The sequence below is a fragment of the Microtus oregoni genome, unplaced genomic scaffold, assembly GCF_018167655.1.
Source record: "Microtus oregoni isolate MIOR12 unplaced genomic scaffold, Mior012 000009F_ref0000495, whole genome shotgun sequence".
In the NCBI taxonomy this organism is placed as follows: Eukaryota; Metazoa; Chordata; class Mammalia; order Rodentia; family Cricetidae; genus Microtus; species Microtus oregoni.
The window spans coordinates 30439769-30464051 of record NW_024543068.1 but is presented as its reverse complement, the minus strand read 5'-3'; the positions used below and the strand labels follow the sequence as shown (position 1 = coordinate 30464051).

The 24283-nt window shown below is 39.2% G+C and overlaps 1 long non-coding RNA gene and 1 other non-coding gene across 2 annotated transcripts in view; both read left to right on the top strand.

The window, feature by feature from the left end:
• Window positions 1–24283, top strand: part of LOC121452118 — a 287483-nt gene that overhangs the window by 150269 nt on the left and 112931 nt on the right. Inside the window, exon 2 of the long non-coding RNA XR_005974814.1 lies at window positions 21113–21236. This is a non-coding gene — a long non-coding RNA (uncharacterized LOC121452118). The remainder of the gene's footprint in view (window positions 1–21112; window positions 21237–24283) is intronic.
• Window positions 14230–14302, top strand: Trnak-cuu. The gene has a single exon. It is a non-coding gene; the product is annotated as a tRNA-Lys (tRNA).

The following is a 24283-nucleotide window of genomic DNA, read 5'->3' as shown; positions in this document are numbered from 1 at the left end:
TTTAATTTTAAGGATGGAGACATGTTCTAGTTCAGGCCAGTTACTAAGCTACATATTCAAATTGTCTGTAACGTCTTTGTTAGTATGCTGAAACTGAAGAACCTAAAATTTGTAAGAATTTCTTAAATTTCAATAGTATACATTCACAGAGGTGAATAGAGAGACCTAGGTAGGAGCACCCTTAGCAAACAAGAACTAATATTTTCTGGGAGCTTCCCTCTGTCTTCAGCCAACACCTGGTGATTCAGTTCTCTGGAGGATGTTTTAATGACTTGCTTCTACAAAGACCGACATTTTAAGAATCTCAATCTTGCAGCCTAAAGATACTGACGGAAAATCACACAGAAGATTCTGTGTTGTCTGTATGGCTGATTGTCTCTGAATAAATATTTTATAAATAACAGGATACATCAGTAATTAACATTTGTTATTACAGGGATATAATACAACTATATCCACTTGTATGTAACTAAGTGCTTTTGGCAGAATACAATGCAGGAAAATAAACATTGAGGGTACATCACTCTCTCCTGATTGATTTAAATTCAAAGATGAGCTTTTCTTCTGAGTATCAGTATTCGATTGAATACAGAAGCCATTCCCTGGATGTATGCGAGACCAGCATGCCTAACATTCTCAGCTCTGCTCAGAAAATCACCATGCAGACAGCTGAACAGAACTTTGCCCCTCATTTGCAACCTTTGGCTTTTGTTAAATTTTTTTTAGTCTTAGTAATTTCCATGGCTTATTGGATAAAGTCACACTTAATATTCCTATTTGATATAGATGCTTTTAGCAGGGATAAATTTTGAAAAAAATGATCACTGTTTGTGTACTATATTTCAAATACACAGTTGGATCTTGAGACATGTATTCTAAAGAAATTTTGTTTCTACCTATGTGACTTTATCAAGTAGACTAGTGACTTGCCAACTGGTATAAACCTTTCAAGAATCTTCATTGCACTTTTACTTAATTGTATACTGAAGAATTTATCCAATTTATCTTAAACTCATGTAAGCTATTTTCTTCCACTTTTAATTTAAAGAATACATATTTGTTTCCAAATGAATAATACAATAAAGTCAAGGTATTTCACACATTCAATTATGAAACCTCAACGTGGCACACTATGTGTTGAAAAGACTTGAAGCTGAATTCATTATTTGTCAGCTTATATTTTAAAGATTTCATTTGATTTTATTTTCGCACAGTGCCTGATGCAAAGAGTTGTATGTAGAACAAATAGCAGGGTGAATTAGTCGTGTTCAGGCAAAACTTCTGTTCATATCCTGTTCCTAGATACACTTGAAGAGCATAACGGCTCATCTTGGCTCATCAGAGAACTTTCAAGTCTCCTGTTCTACCTCTTCTTTGAAGGTACCAGGTGAAGGAACTACATCTTACCTTTAATATTGGCCATAGTGTGAGGTCAGCTAGTATTTAGGAATGAAGGAAACAATGTAGGTGTGGGCATTTAATGTTCTGGATTGTTCTAGTGCTTCTGTTACACCAGGATATAAGAATAGTTTAACAACAACCAACCACCAGAGGCCCATTTTAATGGTGGTTTCTGATATGGACAGTGTTTCAGAAGTAACCTGCCTGCAATAGGATAACGATCCTGTCACTATCCTGTTTCTTGGTCCTTGTGTAGATACGCTGGCTAGCCTGTGGAATATAAAGATCAAATTGTAGTACTTCAAGAATGATAAGACTTGGCGTCTAGTTGCTTACTATGCTCAGTGCAGCAAATACTAGCTTTGCTTTCCCCATCTGATAAGGCTTTATGGATACAGTGCATCTTTCCGCTCACTCTAAGACAATTCCCCCAAGCCCTATCTTTCTTATTCTTGTATGTATGCTTGTTGCTTAATGGCTTAGGAAATGGCTTTAAAGATAGTAAACAAATAATTTACCTAAATAAGATGTGGAGTGTCTTAGTGACTGTTCCATAGATGTGAAGAGACTCCATGACAAAGGCGACATATAACAGAAAGCATTTAACGGAGGGCTTGCTTACAGTTTCAGAGGGTTAATTCATTATCATCATAGTGGGAAGCATGGGAGCAGACATGGGGCAGGAGCAGGAGCTGAGAGCTTATATCTTATTGAAAGACGGCTTGGGCTTTTGAAATCTCAAAGCTCATTTCCTAGCGACATGCCTCCTCCAACAAGGCCACACATCCTCATCTTTTCTAAACAGTCTACCAATGGGGAACCTAACATTCAAACATATGAGCCTCTGGAGGGCCATTCAAACCACTGCATGGGGAAATGAAACTTTCAATTTTAAACTCAATGGTTGCTAAACCAGCAAACAAATAAACAAAAACCAAAAAGTAAAACAGAAATTTGAAAAAGAAAAAGTAGTGTATAAGGTAGTAAGCCTGACTTTCTCCTCAACGAATCCTATAAATATGGCTATTGGTTGTATACAGTTTTAGTTCTGGAAAATAAATTTTAAGTATACTTTTAACTCAGTGACATGTAATACTTTTACATAAGATTTGTAAAGAAAGTCTCACAAGTGAAGACTGTCTTTTGCAGAGTGGGAAGGACAGGATGACAACGCAAGCATTATGGTGTCCAAAGAATTAGACATTTGCACTTAGGTTTAATAGCTGTGTGTCTATTGTATACAGCTAGGGCTAAAATAAAGCCTGTCAGCTAGAAATAAATATCTCAAAGCCAATATATTCAGTTCACCATTAAAAACATATTAAACTACTTAATGAGACAAACTCATAGATGATATTCAAGTTTAATTCAGACTCTGGTATCTGCAAGCCCTTACAATTTCCCTGTTTCTTTTTGCTTCAGGATATATGAATGAGCCTGCTTCTGAGACAAGAGATGCATATTTATCTATGTTTTATAAAAACAACTAACCTTGAAAAAATGCAGAATAACTTAAAGAAAACAGAATTTTGCTTACATTTCAAATTCTTGATTGTCCTTTTCTTTCTAATTTAAATTTCTTGCGAGTGAAGAGATTTTAAGGCATTTATTAAGGTGCTCAATATATTTATTTGTGATTAAATATATTTTCAAAACAGTGTGTGTTCTAGATTTTGAAAATGTTGTTAGGTCCTTTCAGCATCATTTGACTTGCTTTGGAAGACTTGGGTTCTCAGTAAGTATTTTTAATTTTGACTGGGGCAGTATATATAGCTATGTATTCAGAGATCTCTCTTCTAGAAGCTCCAGATAACATCTCTGCAATTAACGATGCAGGAATGAGAGATTATAAAGTGGCGAATTGTGGTTATTGTCACAGAATCATTAAAAATATGGCTATTAGGTTAGTTTTCATACTGTATCATATTAAATCTCCTTTCAGGATACAATAGTTTCTTTTTCTTTTTGCAAAAGATGTCTTTCTCAGATTCAAATATGCCCAGCAAAGCTTGAACAGTCCCTTAATTAATGAATATTACAAAAGGGGTCTCTTCTCTGTGCTGGCTTGACCCATGACTTATGCATGAACTAATCTCGATCACGTCTGACTCTAACAGAACTGGTCTTTGGTTTCAGTTGTATTGACTTTCCCGTGTTCCTGCCTCCACTCCACCCTTTCCCCTTCTCCACCTTCACAGTTTTGGAAAGAAAGTAATTCTCGCGCACATTTTCATTTGTTCCATGTACTCCTCCCATGCCCGGTTCCCTTTTTTGTTTGATCTTTGTGTTAGCATCCATGTTTTGAGACTGTAGTCCATGGGGGAGAGAAAGGATTATATGGGGGGAGGGGGGGAAGTGACATGGGAAAATAAAATAGAGCTATCAAAAGAGATACATTTTGGATCTTAGACACTCAGGATAAATAATTTACATTATTTAGTTTGAATCATCCTGAAATTAGAAGTATTTTATGATTTTCAAGATAGATTAATTATTCATTATGATGAACCAGGGCTGATTTCCTTGTTTAGCAATTATTTTGTTGATTTGGAAACCAATGAATAACGTGTCTATTAATACTTTGCACATTTTTTTTTCTGGGCTAGTGACTGAACCAGGACCTCACAATGACAAGTAAGTACTTTATCATTCTATGGTAATTCCAGAATTTTTTTATTTTTAGCTTTTTGCCTTCAGACAGAGCCTCAAAAAGTTGGCCCGGCTGGCCTTGAGCTTTCTGTGGTATTAGCAGTTCTATGCTTGTGATCCCTCTGCCCCAACCTTGAGTGGTTGGGATGACAGTTGTATATTAGAAGACCTAACAAAACAATATTATTGTCACTTGAAAGTCCTAATATACATTATTATACATCTAATATACATCTGACATATGAAAACGAAACAAGATAGTAAGAAACTGTCCTCCTAAATCTGCCCGGGAAGATTTATTCTAACTCTTCATTCTCAAGTAGATTCTCCTGTGTTGAAGGCATGGTACTCACAGACAAGCACTAGGGAAACCAGGAATGTTAAGTGTGCAGACTTTTACCTCTTCAATGAAAGGGATGTGAGTACCTATTTTTCACTTAGAAGGCTGGGAGTGGATGTTGTTAGTAACCTGGTGATCTTTGCTATCTATAGGGCCTGGCCACACCCAAATCCCCTGAATGTTTATCTTACACTCTCCCTCCTTTTGCCTTTATTCTTAGCTTTGTTTCTCAGTCAGTAGAACCCATCCTTAGGGAAGGTATCACATGCACTATATATATAGCCTGGTGATTTCTGAGCTATCTCAGTCAGAGACCACACCAGATCCAGGCTCTTAAGCAATACAACCCTTCTTCATGGTACTTCACAAAAGAGTTTCAACGTAGTCACGCCTTAAGCCTTATCGTGTACATGTGATTGAGATAATCATTACCAGAAAACTTTCTCCAGAATTATAGTGCGCTTAAATGTGTCTAAAATACACTGCCTGGTGCCAGGCTCTAGAGTTTGACTAAGTTGTGCTGAACTGGATCTCTTTTCTGCAATCCTGCAGGTTGTAGTATTTGCGGAGAATCCCCCACCCCCCTCCACTCCTGGAAAACACAATAGGTTCTAGAAAGATACTTGAGTTAGGTGAGACAAAATCAGCGGCTAGGGCTTCATTCTCACCTCCAGAAACTTCCACACACGATGTCTTGCTTTACTCCCTGTCTGCCTGTAAAGTCCGGTGTCAGATCATTTCCTGCCCTTTACACTGAGGAATCTCTTGTCCTAAAATTGTGGACTTTCCAAATCCTACTCTAAGCCAAGTCTCTACATTTTAAGACTTGCCTGTTACACAATAAAACACAGAAACAGAAAAGCACTTAAACCCAATATATGATTGCTCAGGCTTTGTGAGGTGAACATCACCTGGTCAAGAACCAGCTTCTGTAGCCACCTACATAGCCCCTTCCCTTGGCCCTGTCTCCCTCCCAGCTCCCTCCCTTCTGCAATTATCCCAACTTTCCTAGTCATGATTTTCTTGCAATTTGCTTTATATAGCTTTATTGTTCAAAATGGACGGAGGTGGGAGGTCCTAGGTCTTACCACAGGGCAGAAAACCCTGACTGCTCTTTGGACTGGAGAGGGAGGGGGAAAGGAGTGGGGGGAGGAGGAGAAGGGTGGGAGGAGGGGGCGTAGGGTGGGAGGAGGGGGAGGGAAATGGGAGGCTGGGAGGAGGTGGAAACTTGTTTGGTTTTTTTTTTCTCTCCTTTTCTCAATAAAAAAAGAAAAAAAAAATGTGTCCTCAGACGTTCTAGTTTAGTCTACGCTTTAAAAATTTGGCATGTGTTTTAAGAATCTTACCCCTCCTCACTGCCAGCCCCATCTTTTTTTTATCCTTTTCATTTCTTTATAAACTTTGTCTACTAAAAAGCAGGAGAAATGTGATGTTTAGACTTCCTTTCAAAGAGGGAATGTGAGGATATCTTTGTGCATCGCTATTTGTTTCGTGGTCATGGGTATTTCTTTATTGTGAATTGGCTGTAAATTCAGAGGGTAGATCTGACTTAGGTTGGATCCCTTTGGCAAGACTATATGAGGTATTTAGGATAATTAAAGGAGGTATATGCCTATCTTTCTCTTTCTTTACTCTTAGCAGTTATTGATGTTTAATGCCTGTATGACGTATCAATCATTCATTGGCAGTTATAAAATGGTGTTTTCTAATGCTGTCATTTTTATTTTCATTTATTTCAGCTATCTTCATAAAGACACACTTCTCTCCTTCTCCTGTATAATTAAGTAGTAGTATAACTCCTGTAAGAAATGTTGGATAAATACTTACTGCTGACATTTGTTTTATTAATTCTCAAGATAGTGAGTTGGTTCCTTAACCATTCTCTGAAAGTGATCTTTAAAAATTATTATGAACTTGAGTTTTAAATAACTCTTTACAACTTTTGCAATTTTGAATCATTTTGCTGCTCACATATTAAACTATAATAATTTATTCAATTCATGTGACTCATCTTTATTATTAAAATAATGATGGCTTCTCAGTAGCTGAGACTTTTTCCTCAGTGTCCATTCTTATTTTTTCAGTTTTCTCTGGTGGACCATAATAAGCATTACTTGATTGTTGCAAGAAAGGTATATTTATTATATATATTATTAATAAAGGTAAAAATATCAGAAAATTTAAGAATTTTAAGAAGGAAATAAGACTTAATCCCCACCCCCAAAAACCACTACTATAACATTTTGGTAAAATCCTGCACAAAATTTTATATGCAAAATCCACACAAGAGAAATCTTAATGTTTGTCTTGCTTTATATCCAATAATAACATAAATGAGGGTGATGAACACCTGCCCACAACAGATATCATCACTTTTAATGTGTGGATCTAAATGAAGAAATTATTTATACAGTTTCTACTTTCCCACTAAAATAATGCTAGAATAAACACTTTTGTGTTAGTGACTCAAAACATTTTCTGACTCATTCATAAACATTTCTCAATGGGATGCAAGAGAGGATATTGTACCTGCATCTTCTCCACCCCCCATGCACGTGTGTGTGTGTGTGCGCGCGCGCGTGTGCGCGCACGTGTGTGCAAATGAGGGGTTAGTCTGTGCTTCAGGAACATGGCTTAGCAATGAGGTGAAAAGCATCAATCAGGCCGGAGCCGCACTTTACGGTCCAGCCATGGCCAAGTCCAAGAACCACACCACACACAACCAGTCCCGGAAATGGCACAGAAACGGCATCAAGAAACCCCGGTCACAAAGATACGAATCTCTCAAGGGGATTGACCCCAAGTTCCTGAGGAACATGTGCTTTGTCAAGAAGCACAACAAGAAAGGCCTGAAGAAGATGCCGGCAAATAATGCAAAGGCCATGAGCGCACGTGAGGAGGCCATCAAGGCCCTGCTGAAGCCACAAGTGGTGAAGCCCCAGGTGGTGAAGCCCAAGGTGCCAAAGCAAACTCACCTGTCTCGCTTTCATTGCTCACCCCAAGCTCGGGAAGCGGATTAGAAGCTACATGGCCAGGGGTCGTAGGCTCCAAAAAACAAAGCCCAAGGTTCAAGCCAAGGCAGAGGCCTCAGCTGCAGCTCAGGCTCCCAAAGGTGCCCAGGCCCCTGTGAAGGCCCCATAAAAAAGATCTCAGTCTGCCGATGTGAAGAGAGATGGACTGGTGTGAAAATCTATACAGTATTTGCAGATGATAAGGAGCTTATGCTGTTTTTACAAATAAACTTGAGGCAAGTTCTGTTAAAAAAAAGCATCAATCAGATGTTTTCTCAAAAAAAAAGTGGAACTGTAAAACTGAAAAGCAAGTAAAATGTGTTAGCTGTTGGTCATTTGAGTCGGGAGTGGTAGCAGCTGTATCTGACTCTGTCCAGGCTGGAGATTAAGAGGAGGATGGAGTCTAAAGAAAGAAAGAATATAGCAAACATGCAAAGTACCTGCCATGGGCTGACCGCTGACTGCTTGTTTGGGATACATCAATGAATAAGACAATGAATGATCTTTGTTGTTGTGGACTGCACATTCTAGAGTGTGTGGCATATCAGTGAGTGATACACAGTAAGGAACACAGAAAGTATAGGTTAAAGGGATAGATGATGGAAAGTTGCCCTGGTCTCCTTTCTCATTAGTAATGCAAGCTTATGCAACATTTTTCTACTGTACTTATTTGCAATACTTCGCTTTTATTAACACTTAGTGATACTTCAATATGCCCCTTTTAAAATGTGAACTGGTCTTATTCCTTTTCTGTGATTCCTCCCTTGGCTGAAAACATGTGCAAAAACATTTGGACATGTGTACAATTGACTCTTTCGGATGATTTCTCATTAGCAGACTCCTGAATTAATGAGCCTGCATATTCAAATTTCAGTTTTTTAAAAGGTATACCTGAGTTTTAATTTCCTAACTCTCATAAAACTGAAAAATAGATAGATTTCCATGTGAAACATTATCAAACACACACAGTCCAGTAATCTGAATAGAAAAAAATTGGATAGAAGACATTTTAACTGCTAAAAAGGATAAAAGAGAACACTAAAAATACACAGAGGTAGTGCAAGTAGAGCGTGGCTCTCACCATGAGTGCTGCCATCCCACGGGCAAGTGGAAAACTGTACAACACAGGAATTTAGAGGAAGTCATAACAGGAATGTGATTGGGGCCTCTGAGAAGAGGATCTGGCTTTCCTGGGACAGCCCAGTAGTATGCAGTGGTGAAGACTCTTTATGGGGGCCTCACCTTGGTAACTGGGGGACACTTCTACTCTAGGGACTTTTGGTGAATGGCACCCTTGGCTGAGTTGCCCAGACTCTCACCATCTCCTGGAAATCCATCACTCCTAATACTTCATTCTCCTTGAGCCTGCAGCATCCCTCCAGACTTCCTACTGGCTGTACTCCACAGTGAGCTGAGAGACAAACATTTAATGCAATCTTCAGGGGAAGGTGAGGTGGGATAAAGAAGGAAGCCATTTAGTCACGCTAGGAAAAGCGGTTAGTGTGTTCTTTAAATGTGTAAACAGAGTATCTGTGGTATAGTAGAAAATACGTTTTAATAAAGTGTCCCTTGGCTTTTCTTTACACAAAGTAGTTTATTTGTGTAAAATATTATTGGTTGGTTGTGAAATTATTTTAAGCTTGAGAAAATTATCTAGCACTTTAAAAGTTCCTTCTTTGGGATATAACTCAGTATCACTATGTGGTCAGATGGCAGAAGGATATGCTCCATCATTCAGTTTTACTATTGAAACGAAGACCAGAGAGTGTTCAAGTCTAGGGAAAATGCCATTGATCTGACTTTAAAGCTGTATATTAATCTTTCTGTGCATAGCCTTCTCCTCGTCAGATTCCCTATGGACTGTTTACAGTTATTTCCCGTGTGTTATTCACAGGCCTTTTCAGGTCTATTTGTCTCAAGGGAATTAGAAAGCTCTAGAAACATTTTTTTGGTTATTTTTCTTGTGGGGGCAATTTCCATGTGCAGCCACAACTAGTAAAAGTATTGCAGTCTACCTTCTGTTTCTTAAAGAGTGCAGTAAATTGTCTAATGATATTGAATTTTCCGCATGCATTTCTTTCCTTTTCTTCTTTTAAACAAATTATATTAACACATAAATTACATTAAATGGCTAAAAGTGTTATTGATATAGAATAGTAGACTCTGCTAAATATTTTTTTAGCATGCCAAGCCCTCCTTACTAGTCTGTGTCATACTGCCTAAGACCAAACTCTTATCGTGACTCACCTATATGATTAGGGTAGCCTTCCAAATTTCTTCCTGAATTCTATTCTCATATGCCCTACATCTGTGCTCCTTATGTTTTTAACTGGAAGGTCTTTCCAAAAGTCCTTATTGCAGAAATCCCCAGATGTTTTTCAGTGAGCAGCTCTCAGCGTGGGGATACTCATCATCTCTTACCTTGTGCCTCAGTTTCTCAAGGTTCTGGCCATTTTGAAGGTCTACATACTGCCTTATACCTAATGGTTTCCACCAGATTTCCAAATCCAGACTAAGAGCTGATGTCAAATCATCCCTGATATTTGGGGAGAATTGTGGATAAAGTTTTGCCACTAATGCCTCATTATGACCTATATTTAGGCACTTCAAACCCTCTAGTATCTACTCTATGTAGAAAAGCACAGGAGATCAAAGAATGGAGGTTTTTCACAGCAGCGTGCCTGACTTCTCTGAGCTAATATTGATTGAGGGAGACGAATTAATGGAAGGAATGATCCCTGTGACCTTCTGAGAAACAAATACATCAGGCATAGGAACAGTAAATGCAAAAACCTTGTAGCTGGGGTGTGTTTTGGTAAAGGAGGCACAACTGGCAATGAAAATCAGGCAAAGGGAGAATGGAGATGATGCTGGTGTTGGGATAAAGAGTGAGGCCAGATCATATAAGGATGTATGGACCCTGCTAAGGCCTTTTGATAGTATTCTAAAATAGAAAATGCTAAGTAAAAGAACATATTATATAAAGCAAACTCTTATGCAAGACTGTGGAGGGCCAAGTCCTATTCTCACTTGCTTTTGTGGTAGAGAATAAATGAATTCTTCAGAATATGGAGCATCACATTTTTAATTATGAAATATTTTCACTTCTGCAGCAAAACTTGATGTGCAACAATAGATTAGCCCGCTGTTTTACCTTTTGCAGTGAGGAGATACATTTAAGCCAAATGAAATGATCGCTTTTGGAAAAATCAATTTCTTATCAAATCTCTCAAAATGAAAAAGGCTCACAATTTTTGCAACTTCTTGGAAAACACTCTCCTGTTGGTAGTGGCTTTGATCGTGCAGTAACTCATATTTCAAATCAAATCACTGCAATGGCACATTCTATTTATTTTTTAACACTTTTTATCTGACTACATAGACTATATTTGTGATTTAAATTAGTTTAAAAATTCACAGTAAAGTCTTGACGGAGGCAATGAAATAAAAATCATAAAGCTACCCAATTGTTCTCAGAATGGGAAGGAACTTTTTAAAGGATGAAATAATTCTTATACTGTAGAATGCATTGGTTTACAGTTCACATATGTCTTGCGATTGAATGAGAACTGTAAAAGTATAAAAATATGCAGGCACACACACATATACTTAACTGTCTTTTGAAAAATAAAATTGGAATTTTAAAATCATGATCATGTTTAGGACTTAATCTATGTGAACCCTGAATGTGAGACCCAGGGTTTCGGGGATCCTCAGTAGTGTCATAGCTCGTCCAATCGAAGTTAGTACTTACGGCCTTCCCTTTTTGGTATGTCACCAATTCCAGTGTCTGTGCATCTATATGAATTTCAGAAAAGCAATGCACCATGGGCTTGAATGGAATGGATGTTTTTTTTTTGTTTTTTTTGCTGTGATATGATTTGGATACAGTTGGGTGTCTTCCTAGGCATTATGGGGCTGAAATTTAAACCATACCATGAGAGATTACAGAGAAAGAGACTTCATTTTACTATAGTATTTGTTACATGGTCCTGGGGAGGGCTTTCAGAAACAATTAGGATTAGACTAAGCTATCAGAGTTGAGCTCCATGATTTTAATATTGTTTGCTTTATCTATCTATCTATCTATCTATCTATCTATCTATCTATCTATTGAATTTTTGAGACAGGGTTTCACTATGTAGCTTTGGAGTCTGTCCTGGAACTAGCTCTTGTATACCAGGCTGGTCTCAAACTCACAGAGATCCACCTGTCTCTGCCTCCCGAGTGCTGGGATTAAAGGCGTGCCCTACCACCGCCTGGCTAAATATTGTTAGCTTTATGAGAAGATGGAGAAAGAGCAGCACCTGTCCCTGCCTTGTGCTATGTTTTGCTTGATGCTATGCCAACAAGAAAATGATCACCTGAAGCAAGCCCTGGACCAGAACTCTAAGTTAAATCAACACTTTTTCCTTTATGATTTAGCAAGAGAAAACTGACTATTGTAATAAATATTAATTTATTCTTAATTACTGAAAGTATTACACAGCTAATATGTAAGGCTACCTTATGATTGACCCATAATAACTCCCAGCTGCATAAATCCTTAGCAAATAATTGGGAGGTGCATTTAGAACCCACTGGTGGCACAAATTTGAGCCCATGCTCATGTTTCTAAGTCCTCTAAACCTCTTACACAATTCAGGGAGAGGTGGTAGGCAGGTTTTTCTGTGTGGTTGGTTAGAAGTAATCACATCAGAAAAAGGAGGGGATAAGCCAGAATAGGAATTTAGAAGTCAGGACTGGAGAGACAGCTCAGCACTTAGGAGAACTGACTGCTCTTCCAGAGGTCCTGAGTTCAATTTCCAGCAACCACATGGTGGCTCCACAACCATCTGTAACGAGCTCTGGTGCCCTCTTCTGGTGTTTAGGCAAATTATGTAGACAGAATATCATATACATCATAAATAAATGAATCTTTTAAAAAAAAAGAACTCAGAAAACCATGTTCTAAAGAGATCGTCTTTTTTACCTTTACCACATGTGGGCGTTGAGTTATTCAACTTGGTGTTTTGTAAAAGGAGAATCTATCTTTCTGGGCAAAGTCACATGTGCACTAAAGCATTTCCAAGACTTTTCAGAACTTCACTTGAATTCTAATAAGATAAATGAGATCTTTGATATGAAAACAGATAAAAAAGGAATTAAATGAACATGCTCTTCACCCTATTCGTTTCTGGGTTAACAGGACCCACAGAGTCCAGAAACACCCTTTGCCGATGACTTTTTGCTGGCATTTCTTTGTTGTTGTTCAAGTCACTTCAGAATAATCAAAGACTTACTGTTAGAGAAGTCAGAATGGCCTGTGTAATGTCACTCACACCATCTGCTTAGAGTAATGGCTTTTGAATGGGGCAGTTAATTTGGTTGTAGAGGAAGTCAGAGTAAATAAGACTTATACTCAGTATACTTTGTTACGGCCTAGATACCTGCTCATGCTATGCACAATGATCCTAGGGTTTCCCAACCCTTAGTTTTTTAGCTGTTAATTTGTCCTGAGGCCAAAATAAGCCTCCCTAGATGCTTTAGATGTATCTACTCCTCTTGGGACCCACTTTGTTCTGCCTTTAAAGTGCCCAGGAGAACTGGAGAACAAAAATTATCTCTGTATGTGTGTGTGTGTAAATGCAGATAAGAACATGCCAGAGCTGACATGTAGAAGTTAGAGGACTTTTGTAGGCCAGTCAATCCTCTCCTCATTGTTTTAGGCCATGGGTTTCTCTTGTTACTTTTGTGTACTGCATGCCTGCTGAAGTCCCTGCTGATGCCTGGTCTCTACTTTTCAGTTTGCTACAGAAGAGCAAGGACTACTATGTAAGCCACTACATCCAAATTTTGAAACAAAATAAAGCAACAAAAACAAAAGAAAACAAAAGTGCAGACTCCATGGGCTTTCCCCTGTCTACTTTGGCATGTCTGTTGCCCTTGTTCAGCTCATGTCTAGGTAATTCTGCTGGTGAGACTTCATGTGTGTAGCTTCTGACATTACCAGGAGACATAATCTCACAATTAATAAAATTAGACATGAATTTGAAAGAAAACAAAGAGGGACATATGGGAGCACTTAGAGAAAGAAAAGGGAAGGGAGAAATGACATAATCTCAAAGAGTAGAAACAAGATAAAAAAAAATAAAAGCATGGGTTCAGGAGTCAAACTCAGGCTGTCAGACTTTCAAGGCAAGTGGTTTGGCCACCTGAACCAGCTCCCTGGAGTCTGGCATGGTACACTGTGATGGGATGGGAGAGTACAAGTAAGAACATGTAGAAGCAGCACTGAGGTTACAGAAAGACACAAGAAATATAGAAGTGCTGGAAAGAAAATACTAAACGTCTATGAAAGTGTAATTTATTATTTCCTTCACTCTGTTAACAGGAGAGCTCATTTTCCATCAAGGAAATGTCTCCAGTGCTTGGAGGCTCTGTTGTGGAAAGGCTCAGACTTTTCCGTTCTGAATTTTCTAAACATGGGTGGTTCTTCTCACATGGTTGGCCCTCTAGAGATGTTCCTGTAAGCACATTTTTCCTACTAGTCAACCCATAGGCCTTGGAGGTTGCTAACATTGGTCCACTTTCCATGTCTTGAGATGAAGCCCTGGAGTATCCTGTTGTGTAGAGGAACATAGGCAGGAGAAACGACAGCAGTTCTGTCTTTTTACAGGGAGGAAATCATCCTCATCAATTAAATGGAGGGCGTGAGAGGTGCTTGGAGAATTGTTTGTAGCTCTCCTGTGGAGCTTTCTTTGTCAAGTCTCTGGATGTCAAAACTCCAAGGTCCCTTGAGGTAATAAGGGCAGCGGCGGGGCTGCGTCCCCAACACCCCAGCTGCCTGCCCGGCTAGCTCAGTCGGTAGAGCATGAGACTCTTAATCTCAGGGTCGTGGGTTCGAGCCCCACGTTGGGCGCCATATGAAGTAATAAGAGCGGCGGGGCTGCGTCCGCAGCACCCCGGCTGCCTGCTCAGCTAGCTTATGCCCCGAAAAAACAACACACAAACTGTATTCATTTAAACACTGCCTGGCCCATTCTCTTCTAGGCTAATTCTCACATATTAATTTAGCCCATTTATAATCATCTGTGTGTAGCACCCCAAGGTGCGCTTACCAGGGAGATTCTAGCCTAGTCCATCCTGGGTCGGAGCTTCATCCCGGGAGCGGGGCATGGCGTCTCTCTCTAAGGCGTCTGCTCCCGAGAGAGCTGTGGAGTCTCTGACCTCACTTCCTCTTCCTCCCAGCGTTCTGTCCTGTTTTCTCCTCCCACCTATCCTCTAACCAATAAAATGGGCCAGGGCAGTGTCTTTATTAGCCAATGACCTTCCTCCATCAGTCCCTTGCCAATTAGAGTCTGCACTCTCCACTAAGGCAAAGTAAACGTCTAAATCACGCCTCTAATTACAAGTAAAAAGCATAGATTTCAAATTCAGACTTGGACTCCCTACCCTCTACTCTTACATTTGTCTCTAGGGATACGGATTGGAAAGTAAACCACAGACAGCAGCCCCCGCCCTTTAACTAGCTAATGAGCTGCGTTTCCATGATCTCCCCATCTTTATTTCCTGACAAGTACCACAGTTGGCATCTGCAGGCAGGTAGAGAGCTAGACTCTGGGCCGAGCGCGTCTCTGGAGTGTGCATGGTTGCAGCTGCTGTCTGTTTGGAATGCCTTGCCATTCTGCCCATCTAGGAGCCTGGATGGGCAGTGATGGGTCAGCGAACTAAACTATTGCTCTGCCCCAAACACAAGGAGACCTTGGAGTTTGAAAGTAAAACTGGGTTTGGATTTCTGCTTTGTCTCCTTATTGTTGGTACCCAAAGAAGGCTGCTTATCCCCTCAGTCCTTATGCTAGAGATGGGAGGCAGATGATGGTGGCGTATGAGATGGGAATTTTACACAATGGCTACATTATCCGAAGCAGTGTCAATCACCTGGAGGTGATGATAGCTATTTTATAATTTTGGCATTGATTAATAAAATATTGGGGGCATAACCTTGACATTTTTCTTAGTGTTTAAATTCATCTGAGGTTCACACAAAGCTTCATGCTTGATTTAGACCCTTAAGGACTCAGGCATTTGAAATATATGATTTTACTTTGTCTTCAAACTATTTGCAAGCAAATTTTCAGAGAAGGCATTAAATTGCTTTTTTTTTTTTTGAGCACTTGTTACCTCCAAGGTCATCTTCTCATCTTACTTCCTTTTTTTCACTTTTTATTAGGGGGAACTGAATTTCATGGTATTTTAATTTTCTCTGCACTCTTACAGCTACTAAATTAGAGGATGGGAATTTCTTTGGTTGCATTTCCCATGTCAGGATTCAATGCAAATATGCACCAATCCGTCCCTCACTGCCACACACACACACCCATCTGACAATTTCTCCCCTTCTTCAAATCTTTTTAACCAACTCCACTTGGCACTCAGAGAACCTAAATATTGATAAATATGTTCTCCCTGTCCATTGACTGCATGGTAATTGCATAAAGTCATTTAAAATTTCTTTAAGTTAGCATTTGTCCCTTGTAGCTGCTTTATAGCTGGAATTTTGTCTAGAGATGTTTTTAATAGGTCAAGTCTCATTTCATATAAATACCTGCAATCTATTAGAAAAACTTCTATTCAGAATTATACCAAAGATCCTTCGCATTAATTTGTTTCTGATTTTATAACCATGTAACATGTTTTTCCCTTAGCAGTAAACATGTAAAGATGGCTGTTTCTATTGGGCTCCAAGAAACAAAATGCAATTAACAAGAAATCAATTTGGGGTAACCAAATATTGCCAAATTACAAACCTGTGTGGCTTGAGTAAGAAATGTCCCCTGTGGGCATAGGCATTTGAACATGTGATCTCTAGCTGATGGTGGTGTTTGGGAAGGGGATGGAACCTATAGGAAGTAGAGCCATACTGGAGGAAGCCTGTCACTGGAGCAGGCTCTGAGGTTTCCTAGCCTCACCATACTTCATTCTTTCTCTCTCTCTCTCTCTCTCTCTCTCTCTCTCTCTCTCTTCCTCTGGTTTCCATGTTTGGATAAAGTATGATCTCTTTGCATCCTGCTCTTATGGTCATGTTTTCCCTGGCTGTTCTCAAGCCTTCCCTGTCATGATGGACTGCATCCGCCTGGGACATTAAGCCAAAATTACCCTGTTCCTCATTAAATTGCTTTTGGAGCAACCTGCCCACCTCTTGACACTTCAGCAACAGAAAAGCAACTGATATAAGGCTAAATTCAAACCACTGTCTATTTCCATGTGATTTAATTTAGCTTTTACATTATGACTATTGGCTATTTGACAGTACTGTGTGTGGATCCTTCAGGCCTTGTACACACTCAGGTGTATGCTGTACTATTCAGCCATATTACTAACCTTACATTTAAACAGTTATTTTTATTACAGGTATGTGTGTGGTTGAGTACATGTATGTACAAGAACACAGCTGTCTATGAAGACCAGAATATGTCATTAGATCTCTGGAGCTGGAGTTACAGGCAGGTGTGTTCTTGGAACCCAACTTGGGGCCTCTGAAGGAGGAATACACAGTCTTAACAACTGCTAAGCTGTCTCTCCAGACCCTCTAACCTCACGTTTTTAAAGTGACTGAACAACATTAAAGACCTAGTCAAGTTTGGTGGTGCACCCTTGTAGTACAAGCTCTTTCTTGGGAGGCGGAGGTAGGAAGTCTGCCATGAGTTCAAGGCCAGTCTGTTTATGTAGGGAATTCTAGGCCAGGTCAAGCTATGAAGTAAGACCCAAGCTTGCAGGGGTGGTGGGCTCCTAAGCTAAGTTGTGGATGAGGTAGGCAGTACATATGATCTAAATATGTTATACTCATGTGTGAAATTACCAAAAATATTGACATTTTTAAGCAAAACAAAACAAAGTGCTCAAGAGGAAAAAGCAACAACGTTATGTCATATACATGAAAAATGTTATAAAATTAAATTTCAGTGTCATAAATAAAGGATATTGGAAGATGGTCACTATAATTTGTTCACAATTCTCTACAGCTACTGTCATACTCCAATGACAAGGGTAAATGGCTACAGCAGAGGTTTTATGGTCTGAAAACTCAAAAATTCACTGTGTTTTGACAGAAAGAGCTTGTTGACTCCTGGTATAAAATTAGAAAGTTGTCTTCCTATTTTATAAGTTTTTATATACCTTTTATTGTTGTTTTAGGAAGGAGGGTCTCTTTATAAGTTCAGGCTGGCCTTGAACTCGTGATTCTCCATTCTAAACCTTCTGAGTTCTGAGATTTCACGTGGACAGCATCATGTCTGACTTACACACTGTGTGTATGTATCACATTTTATGTGCATGGGTTTGTGTGCATGTGCGTGAGAAATTGATATTGTCTGTTTTTCTCAATCTATTTCCATTTTATGTTTTGAGACATGGTCTCTTACTGAGCCCGCAGCTCACCAGTTTGACTAGACTGGCTGGCTAATAAGTCCCAGTGATCTCTGCCTCCCCTTAGCTGGGTTTCTGTAATGTGCTACCCTGCTTCATAGTTATATAAGTGCTGGCGTTGAACTGAGGTCCTCATGCATGTGTGAAGGTACTTCCATGACTGAGCAACATCTACAGCCCTTGGATTATTGTATTTTTGAGTATTTAAACATATTCCATGTTACTATTTGCCTGCCTAAGATCACAATAATAGTAACAGTTTAAATTTCACATGTATTTTTCACCAAGACCAACAATTTAAACTTAGTTCAATGAAAAATATTTAAAGAATGTTCATGCTGAAAGAAATTTAAAGATTTGCAGTTATTTTTTCCTTCCATCTGTCCAATAAAGATTTATGTAGACCAAGGAAGGTTCCAAGTAATTTTTGGATTGTTTGTAATATAATAAGTCCAGGAAAATGTAGACTCATGAATGGCTGGTATCTAAAAATAGGTTAAGTCCAAGGTATTGAGCCATTGATTTTCTTTTTCTTTTTTCATTTTTAATTAGAAAAATTCACTTTTCATTGTACATACCAACCCCAATTCCCCCTCCCTTTCCTTCTGCCCTCACCTCCTCCCTTCCCACCACCCCTATCCAATCCTCAGAGGGGGTAAGGCCTTCCTTGGCGAGTCAACAAGGTCTGGCATACCCACTTGAGGCAGGACCAAGCTCCTCTCCCATATCAAGGTTGAGCAAGGTATGCCACTATAGGGAGCGGGCTCCAAAAAGCCAGTTCATGCAATAGGGATAGGTCTTGGTGCCACTTCCAGGGCCCCCTCCCCAATAGATCAAGCCACAAAACTCTCACCAACATTCAGAGGGCCTAGTTTAGTTTCATGAAGGTTCCTCAGCTGTCTGTCCATAGTCCATGAACTCCCGCTAGCTTGGGTCATTTTTCTCTCTGGTTTTCCTGATAATGCTCTTGACCCCCCCCCCCCCCCCTTGTTCATATGCTCTCTCCTTGCTCTCTTCAATTGAACACCAGGAGCTCAGCCCAGTGCTTGAGCCATTGATATTTACACTCACACACAGAACTTTACAGAGTGGTGGTACTTCTTCTAAGTTAATTGATGGATGGTTTGAAGTTTATTATAAAGACCTGAAAAGACACATCAAGCACAAAGTACAAACTATTAAATAACTGTCATAAGCCAGTGATAGTTCTTACTTGCTTTTCAACTAATTTCTGCATAAGTGATACTTTGTAAATGACAGCTGTCTTTGCTATATTACTAGTAAAAACTAGTAGAAAGGTTAGGTAGAGGAAGAATGGGTAAACGACTGATACTATAAACAGCAGCAGAAAGGTAACCTCTGATCATTTTATAATCAAACGCTGGTTATCCTTCATGTTTATTTATTTTATGTGTACAGTTGTGTTGCCTGCATGCACATCTGTGCACCACGTGCACCCCTGTTGCCCACCAAGGTCACAAGAGTGTGTGAGATTCTCTGGAACTGGAGGATTGTATAGAGACAGTTGTGAGCCACTCTGTGGATACTGGGAACTGAACCTGGATCCTCTGTAAGAGCTAAAAGAGCTCTTAAACACTGAATCATCTCTGCAGTTCTGGTCTTCCTTATTTTATTTAAAATGAATCAGATGTGCTATAAAAATCAGATTGTGATAAAGCAGAACACCTTAAGAAGCCTTTTAATTTAGTGTAATAGTTAGCATATGAAACTAGACAGGGTACTATGCCAGATCTTCTATGTAGACATACCTCGGCATCAACAATTAGTATCTGTATCGATCTCATTTCCTCGTCAAGAGTTTTCACTTAACACTAGGGTTCAAGTGTATTCAAAGAGTGGGGCTGCATGCATCCTTATAAAGTAACTACTTAGAAAACTGTAAACATTTTCTAAAACAATAATTTCTCCTAAAATAACACTACCTGGCTACAAATTGAAGACACGCGTTTGAAATCCATTGCTGTGTTTCCTGTCCTTTTTTTTTTTCCTCCTTGTAATTTATTTGTTGAAGAAACCAGGATGAACTGCAGGATTTTTCATTTTGTGAATTCTGCTGATTTTACTATAGTGCTATCATTTTACATGCTCCTCTGAGACCTGTATTTATTCTCAAAGGCATTTGAATTAAAGGAGTTGATCAAATTCAGGTTCAGTTTTAGGGCAGGGATATTTCATGGAACCTCTCCACCCCCAGAGTAACCTGAGCGTCTTTTGTTGTTCAGGGGATTGATGGTTGTCTAGAGCCATCACTTCATTAGTGTGGCACTGTAATTCTTCTGCTTCCCCTTTTTATGCATTAAAAACGTGTGTGGTGAGAAACGTCCCTTCATCAGCTGTTTGCTTAGCTCAGGTAGACCTTGAAGAAGGAAGTCAGCATAGCATTTGCACCCAGCACTCACAGTGGTTTGCACTTTCCCTTTTGCCCGTGTGTATCACTGTGAACTTTCTGAGTTCTATGTTTTTGGAGTGTCAACATATCGCAGTTACTATATGTACTGTTGCTCAAAATGTTTCTTTTTTGGTCCGGTATGATTTAGCTACAATATTTTAAACATATTTTTGAATATATTTAGTTTCCTTCCATGTGTTATGAGAGTTTCTTTGTGTGACTTTAAGGAATAAGTGCTTTTTTTTCCTTTCAAGTATTTTATCACTATGCACACAATAAAATAAGTGCTCATGTTTTCGAAAAATAAAAAGAAAAATGAGGTGAGAATTATCACACCCATCCCAGTTTTGTTTACTCTGCTGTGTCAAAACACGGTAACAAGAAGCAGTTTGTGGGAGTGTTTGACTTAGCCCATATTTCCAGACTAGAGTCCATCACTGAGGGGAAGCCGAGGCAGCAGGAACCCAAAGCAGCAACATTCCCCAGTCATGAGCAGGAACAATAGATTAATGTACAGATGCTTATACTCAGCTCATTTCTTTTCATAAGGTCTGGGACCAGGACTAAAGAGATGGCTCAGTGGCTAGGAATTGCACCTGAAAAGGGCCAGGGTTCTGTCCACAGCACCTACGTCGGTTGGCTCACAAATGCTTATAACTAACTCTTGCTTGAGGGGATCTCACACCTTCTTCTGACCTTCTTAGGCACCTGCACACCAGTGTACAAACACATTAATAAAATAAATAATATGTCTTAAAAATAAAACCCAGGATTTAAATTCGGGGAACGATGATACCCCCTTTTAAACTGGGTCTTCCCATAACAGTTAGCCATCCAGACAAATGTACGGGCCAATCTAATCTACACAATTTCTCATTGTAATTATCTTTCCAGGTGTTTCTGTATTGTGTCGGGTTGGTGATTGAAACTTACCTGCACAGACCCTTCTTGAGTCCTGCGATCTGCACACCCTGCTTTCTGCTTGCTCCTCCCCCTCACCATTTTCATCTTATTGAAGGTAACTCAGTGAGTTTTCTGAAACCACCAGGCTTAAGAGAAAATGGATGTGTTCCTGTTGTTGATAACTGATTGAAAAGGCTTGTTTGCTTTAACTCTAGCACGAACAAGATTACAGTTTGCAGAACTGCTCTAGAATAGCCATTTCCCTAATAGTATTCCTTAGCTTTGGATCACCTATAAATGGATTACTTGTCCAAACAAATTTGGGTAATTTGTCTGTAATTTTTGAGTATCACAAGGTTTGCTGGCTAAGACTATAAATGAATTTAAATTGGTCTTATTGTACAATTTCTCAGTCTGCCAGGCCATGAAATTCTTACCTGTCTTGTGTCTCTAGAGTACAATGAGCTCTTGGTCCAGGCAGCATCCAGGTATTTTCTCATTGTGAAAGTTTAATCATAGTTCCAGAATGGGTCAGAAGTCAGAATTGCCCCTTCCCTGCCTCATGTGAGACTCGTTTTCCCACTTAGGTCTTCCTCCACTTTTTAACTGGGAACATGCTGATCTCAGGTCTCAGTTTGAATGGGCATTTGTGTTAGTGTCAGTTTCTAATGAGGCATAGAGACAGGTGGGGCTGGTTTTATCAAAGCAAATAAAAATGTCCTTGTAGGGAGGTTAATGCGTAGTGGAGTATTTTATATGATTGCTTTCAAATAATGAGAGTTTGATGCCATCTAAACCCAAGAGTGATGCTCAAGAGCAGTCACAGTGGAAATGGGAGAATGAACTTGGTCCTTATCATCCAGGAAGAGTTTGTCTTTGGTACAGATACTTTGTATCACTAGGGCTTTTGGTTCATGGACTTGAGAGTTTATACCGACTAGTTCTAACACCATTGGGGCTACTCTCAGTAAATCATATTCTTCCTCGGGCCACAACTTCTTTATGTGCAAAATTATAATGTTTCACTGTTAACTAGAAAATCCCCACGGTCTCCTTCCATTCCAATTCAGTGATCTTTATGAAACATGATTTAAAAGCTCCCTGTTTCTTCTTCCATGTATAAATGAAGAAACAAACTGAAAAATTTTCCTCCTTTTTAAGTGTGTTTGTGCTCCCAAGAATCATTCTAGATTAATGTATGGGTCCGGGTCTTCCCGAAAAGATTGCTAATATACTTGGTGGAAACAACATAGTATTGGGGAAGAACCACTGGCAAAGAGCTGAAAACTAAAGGAAAGATGCAACAGAGGTCTCGGGAAACAAATCAATTCGGGATAATGAGTATCATCAGAGTAATAGAGCAGAGATTTTGAATGCTCAAAATTCTTACTATTTCAGTGAGTTGTAAAAAAAAATAACACAAGAGCAGGCAACAGGAGAGAGAAGACAGCAGAGGCTGGGCCAAGTAGAGGACTGGAGATTGCTTTTTGCACTGCGAGAAGAACCTTATGAGCAGACTGGGGCATCACGTTCAGATTTTTGCTTTCAATTCTCAGCATGTTCTTTTCCTAACCTTTTTCTTTTTAATTGCATCCTCATTTTCTCTAAGCCAGCAGCTTCAGAACTTCTGTCTTCCTGGTTTCATGCAGACGATTTGCAAATAGAGCATGTCAGGGTTCCTCAGTGGCAGAGACTTTTTTTAAAAAAAAGTTAACTCTGATTCCGTGACAAAATGTCTGTCCCCACAGCAGCACTTAGTCATGGTCTCAGACAAAGTGGCTTCATTAAGCCATCTGGTCATGATGCTGCTCAAAGAAAGGCTTTAAAGTGACTCAGACATGTTGACTAGCCACCAGCAATCAACAGTGGATGATCCCAATGTGCACTTCGGGTGAAGAGCACCCTACAGCTTGAGGGTATACAAGTTTCAAGTAGTGGTGCTAACAGAGTGACTGATTTTAATTTTCTTGCAAAACTATTGGGTGAAGCAGCTATAGGCGCTGTCCACTTTTAGTATTAAGGAATTTGCAATTCCAATGTGGTGTTCTCCAATTTGGATCTGCAATTGCAAGCTTCCTATTTTCCTTGTGCTTGTCATATCCTCGGGGCTCTGTTCCGCCAAACTGTTGGCTTCATCAATTTCCATGGTAATTTATAGAACTCGGTTCACTTTATGTCACCACAGGTTACAAATGAAAATGGAAAACAATTTGCTGTTAAGAAATCTGTCTGAAATAAAATGCAGATCACACATCAAACAAACTCAGGATATTTGAAAGGATTAATGTAGTAATTACAGGGGGTTGAGTTACAGTACCTTTTTTTTAAATTTTTCTAAACAGTTATCCCCTCCCTTCTTCTCTCTTTCCTTTCCTCAAAGAGTATTCTATATTCAAATTAAAATATCTTTTGGAGGAAGAGTGTACCTCCTTCAGTTTGCTCAACCAGTTGGTGTCGGTGAACTGTGGTGGGAGTGGGGGCTTTGCAATTATTTCTACATGTCTGAAAACACTTCTGTATACACCAAACATTTTTAATAGGACCAGTAAATTGTTAATATACTACTGGACCATCATTGATTTAAGACTTAGGATTTCTTTAGAACTGGAATGGGATCATGGAAAGCCTTTCCTGCCATGCACTTAGTCACAGCTTCCCAAAGCACCACCTGTGTCAGAGGTTTTTTTTTTTTTTTTTTTTTTTTTTTTTTTTTTTTTTTTTTTTTCTGTCAGATAGAGGAGGTTCCTGCCTGCAGATACAAACCATATCTCTCTCCAGCATTTAGAATTAATTGCTCATTAACTGACTCTATATGGGTTGCTAAAATGATTCATTTTTGGAAATTTTCTTAATGGTCACCTCATGGATTTCCAGAAATGCAAAATCTTTTGCTTATAAGCACATATTTAGTGTTTGAAGAGAAACTCCATAGCATGTTCACCGAGTTTTTTAAAAACCTGTAACCATAACAAAATAAGTAATTAGAATGTGAGGAGGTAAGGTCTGGATTTCCTTAGAATTAATTGCATTTTTTTTTCTTTCTTTTATTTTATTTTCGGACAGGATCTCATGTACCCATGCTTGAGTAAATTCTTTGTCTCACAAAGGAAGACCTTGAACTTTGGATCCTATGCATCCACATCCTAAATCCTGGGGTTATAA